We start from the raw sequence: 5,484 nt of genomic DNA, 5'->3' as shown, positions 1-5,484 counted from the left end.
CCCTGATGCTGAGTGATGTTGAGCATTTTTTCATGTGTCTGTTGGCCATTTGTATGTCTTCCATTGAGAAATGTCTATTCAGCTCATTTAAACAAATAAATAAAAAAAGAAAGAAAGAAGAAAGATACAACAATCACAATAATTCATCAAACTTGTTAAAGGAAGAGAACAAAACTGAGGCCACAAGAGCTGTACAGCAATCACAATAATTCATCAAACTTGTTAAAGGAAGAGAACAAAACTGAGGCCACAAGAGCTGGAAAAGGGGGAGGGGAAGGGGAGTTAGCAAGAAATTGGTAAAGGGCCACAAAAATGATGACATTGTATAATGTTGGATATACTAATTATCCTGATTTGAGCATTAAAAAAAAAAAAGATTATCTTCACTTTACAATTTTCATAGCCAACATTTTCTTAAAACACGTATTTTAAGGTCATTCATTACAACATATATATTTTAGCTGATTTCCAATGTTTAGTAAAATTGATTATCTTCACTTTACAATTTTCATAGCCAACATTTTCTTAAAACACATATTTTAAGGTCATTCATTACAACATATATATTTTAGCTGATTTCCAATGTTTAGTAAAATTCAGATTAATTATAAAAAAATAAAAGAATTAGCAAAAGGTTACCAGAGTTGGGGTTCACTAGAAAGGACTATTAAAGCTAAACAGAGAGAACTATTTTTTAACCATAATCATTTGTACTCAAGATTATTTCTAAAATTCTATTTAAACTAGCTATAATTTTTTTCTTCTTTATGATAGATAATTCCAAACTGGAAGTAGGTTTTAAGGTTAAGTCATTATTACTATTTTTACGGGAACAAAATATCTTTAATATGACACTGAAAAGGAATTACTACTGAGAAGGTAAGATGTTAACTGTAGTGGTTCTGAAACAAGGTCAAAATAATGAGTTTATCTTCAGAGGGGAAATAACATGCATGAAGTGATATATTAATTACCTCAACATGTTATCCTACTGCCACTTTAAAAATTAATCTTTCCAGAAGTGTTCAGACCATTGTTCCTAACTTTCTTTATTGGGCTGAGGGGCAAGGAGGTTTTACATAAACTTCCTTCCCAGAACAATTCATATAAGAAGTAAAATCTATATAGTATTTTTTTATGTTCCAGGCACTGTACTGTATCTTTAACATGCATTGAATCATTTAAGCATCAGAACAGTCCTATCAGGTAAGTAATATTATTATAACAATTTTTGCAATGAAGAAATGGTGGCACAGACAAGTAACTTGTCGCATGCTAATAAGAGGAAGATTTAATAAGAATAAGCTGTGATTTGAACCCAGGCCATGTGGCTCCAGAGTCTACACAAATCTACAGCCCACGACATTCTAGTGTTTACATGTGTATATACATAGTTGTATACAAAATTATATATACCATTTCAAAAGGTCTCACTCAACTCTAGAAGCCTAGATTAAAAAATCCTCATTCTAAAAATTATTTGGCGATATTTATCATTTTAGAATATTTGAAAAATATGATGCCGTAATCAGAAGCCTCTTCTACCTAACAGAAAGAACTGGTAGAAAAAAATTGGAACAGGCTGATGGTTGACATTCTGTTTTTGATGTATCATTTAAATGAATGGAGTAGTTTCTCCTCTAGAACCAAATTCTCAGAATTTCTGGGTACCATTTATTTCTCCTGTGTTAAAGAACATAAACGTTTTAATATTTCTTCATGTCAGAATGTTTGTGGTATCTTTGGCTTGTAGATCAGGTGACCTTTCTTTCCTTTAGTTTCATAAATCATCCAGCAGCCTAGTGTCTATCAGACAGAGCAATGCTAATACTATGCCCATTTTCAACTTCTGGTAATGTTAGCCTAGCTGGTCAAAGCATGCGGAGAATATCCTAATGATGGCATCAGTTGTTAGTTGTACTAAAACTTTTACTATTTTTTTCACTTATATTTTTAAAATGCAAAAAAAAATACACTAATGCTAATTGCCCTCTGACCTCATATTAGAACACACTTCCCTTTACTCTCATACTTTGGCCACAGCCACCTTGACCTTCTTTTAGCTCCTCAAATCTACCAACCTCATTCCCTCCTCCGGGGCCTTGTACTTGCTAATCTCTCTGCCCAGAATCTCTTTCTTCTCATTGTTTAGGACTCAACTTTAATGTCACTTCCCTAGCGAAGGTTTCCTTAAGGCCCATTAGAACAGGCACTTTGGAAACTTGGCCTATTTCATGAACTCCAATGTCACCTTGGTGTAGAAAAGAGACTGGTACATAGCGCTTGCTGAATAAAAACCTATTGAATAAATAAATAATCTTCATGCTTTGCCAGATCCCATCTAGCTCTAAACCTCAACAGTCCAAATGGGCACCTTTGGGTTTCATAAAAGGATAAATAAATAAATAATCAATCAATAACATTCCCTATCTCTTTTTACAACTTTCAAGAAAGTTTGGGAATTAGACTATATGAGAGTATAATTTTATCCTTCATTTCTCTTCATTGAAAAAACAAATAATGCACACATCGGCACCTGATAATCCAATTTTATTGGCTAAAGCTATAAAATCCTTATGTCTATGGATGGCTTGAACACTAAATGTACATCCATTAAATAACTTTTTTTCCCCTAAAGAGCAGCTTTACTGCAGGCATAGTTTTCAAAAGATATTTAAAGAAACTTCTCTATATGAAACAGCAGAAAATTATAAGTATTGGATTTGTGTTGGGGAGGGAATAAACTATTTGTAGCCTAGGAGCAAAAGTGAACACTGCGTCACTGCCACCTAATCTTCGTAACCTGGAAATCAATAAGAGACATGAATTAGAGCCGAAAAGTCAATGGTACAGCCATTAAGCTTAAATCTCATGCCCCTGAATGCAAAAATAATTTTTTTAAAAATCATGACATGTAGACTTCTCTTTTCAGTTTGCTACTGGTCAATTGCATAATTATTTTATTCTGTTTTATGTTAAATAGGAGTCTCAGACTAATGCATCTGGCATCCAACTGCAAGTTGACAAAGGATGTATAATGACTCTTAAAGTGGCTTTCAGGAAAAATTCTGTCATCCTATAATCAACTTATTCATGCTGAAGGCATACTACTGTCTTTGGGGAGTATTCAAATTTGTGAAACATGCAAAAAAGGAATGAAATGACACTTTTGAGAAGGTGCTACTTAGAGAACAATTACTTATTACAGCATTTATCCTGATGGAAAATGACAAAGGATTTTACTTTTTCTTTTTTTTAAATTAACAAAGCAAGGTGTTTCCCAGCAATAATATTCCCAGCCTAGTTAATCTATCAAAATAAAAATTTGACAAGGGTCGATTTGCTTGGATAATTTATGTTTTTCCAAATTACAGCAAGAGTTTGTATGTTCTTGATTTCAATATTCCAAAAATTCCTTTATACCTTCCATTTATGTGTCTATTAAAAATTCCATAACCGTGCTTTAAGATTATAAACATCTCAGGAATCATTAAAATAGATATGCAATCTATAAAAATCATCACTGTTCCAATTCATTCCTTGCTAATTATCGTAATTCAAGCTTATATTTATTTTAGCTGGCTTCTGCTTTCATCCTCCACTTGAAGCCTTAGGTCTTAAATCTCTAAGTACGTTATGAACCTCCAACAAATCAAAAATGCAACCAACCAAACTGGACTTTGGGAGGGTTCTCCTTTGTTTACCTTTATTGCTAAGAGAGTTGCATAGTTGGAAAGGATGATCTAAATTCATCGTTTATTAAAGAGTGGCAGTCGGATCTAGCACAACTGGAAGAAAAACTGATCACAATGCCTCGCATTTATGCAGCAGCACATTACAATATACAAAGCCCTTAGCACACATTTTCATATTCAAACATTACGACATCCCCATAAAATAGGCAGGGCATATATTATTATTCCCATTTAAAGGATAAATAAATTGAAGTATGGAATGCTTAAATACTCTATAAAAGACCACACATCTTGGAAAATCGTTAAACTTGCACTAGAACCTAGGAGTTTTCTTTCTTGTTGGCCTGATATGATGCTTATTGATTTCATCAAATAACTCTGGTCCCAGATAGGTTAGATATTTTTTCTACTTTTAATTTTAATAAGTTAAATGCCAAAAAGCAACTTACTTTCTATGTAACAAATAAATCCACACAACCAAATAATACTAGTTGTCCAGTTACAGTGATAATTTTAGTTTTATTTTTTTTATAATTTAGTTGCTTATAAATTCAATGTTTTTTGTAATGCAAAGGTTTGAAATGACCCTTTAAATTTTTTTGGAACATATATTCACTCATTTACAAACTTATTGATTTAAAGTTATAAAAACTTTCAGCATTGTTTAACTTATCTATATTTATTGCAACACGGATAGCATTCAAACTGTAAAATATAATGTACTGGATAATATATCCTTTTAAAACCTTTTACTGAGCTCCTATTGGGACTGCCATATAACTGAAAACACTTAAAGGAATATTCCAGGGAATGTTGCCAAGAAGTGAATAAGAGAATCGCATTTCGTTTTTAAATGCCAGACAAAAGTCACCTAAAATGATGGTAACAGTAGTTAGAAGAAAGCAGGAAATCGGGCTGGGGGAAGGCATAATTTACATAAGGTGCTTTTTATCTAAATTTTTCTTTCTTTTGTTGAATTTGACAATTTACCAGAGCCTTTTCAGAAGTGTCTGACATCCCTTTTAATTAAGCAGCAAGCAGTAAGAAATGACAGGCAATGTGTTTCTAGAGTATTAATGCATAACTTGACTGAATTCATTCCCTCAAGAAGAGCTCTAATTCTGAAGAAAGCATTTAGTTCTGTCTCATATAGAATGTTAGCATTGAATAAAACTGCAAAGATGTATTTATTTATTTAGGTTAAATCTCTCATTTTCAGCTTAAATAAGCAATCTTTTTGTGCTACCGAAGACTCGTATACTTTTGTAAAAGTTAAGGGGGAATGGCATGTTTTTCCACTGCAATTACTTACAAGTAACACCCAGTGGTTTTATGAAGGCCAGCTAATATTTATGCCTAAATAGGAAGGTTAGTTCTGAAAAGTGAGAATGCGTTGCTAAAGTTAGATGCTTTAAGAGTTTGCTCCTAATTCAGTAAAACAAAACAGGTTATATGGAGAAATAAAATCCCATAGATTTACTATACTTGTGTAAATTGTTCTAAATCTGCTCCTGTCTTAGCTCATTCTCTCTCTTAAACAAGTTATTAGCAGTTTTCTTTCATTCTTAGGTTCCTTCTCAATGTACATTGCTCCTACTTTAACATTTCAATAGACTTCCCTTCTGGCTCTTGCCTTTGACCTTTATTTTCTGCACACAGATCAATGTCTCTTCTCACTAGTATATTCAGAGAGATGGACAGAAGGAGCATAGCAAAGTGAAAGTATCAGAACTCCAAAGAACTGGGGGGCTAGGGGAACGGGGAGGGTGCAGCAAACCATTCAGTCCTG

This window comes from Galeopterus variegatus, unplaced genomic scaffold (genome assembly GCF_000696425.1).
Source record: "Galeopterus variegatus unplaced genomic scaffold, G_variegatus-3.0.2 Scaffold1754, whole genome shotgun sequence".
In the NCBI taxonomy this organism is placed as follows: domain Eukaryota; kingdom Metazoa; phylum Chordata; class Mammalia; order Dermoptera; family Cynocephalidae; genus Galeopterus; species Galeopterus variegatus.
This window is presented reverse-complemented; position numbering follows the sequence as displayed.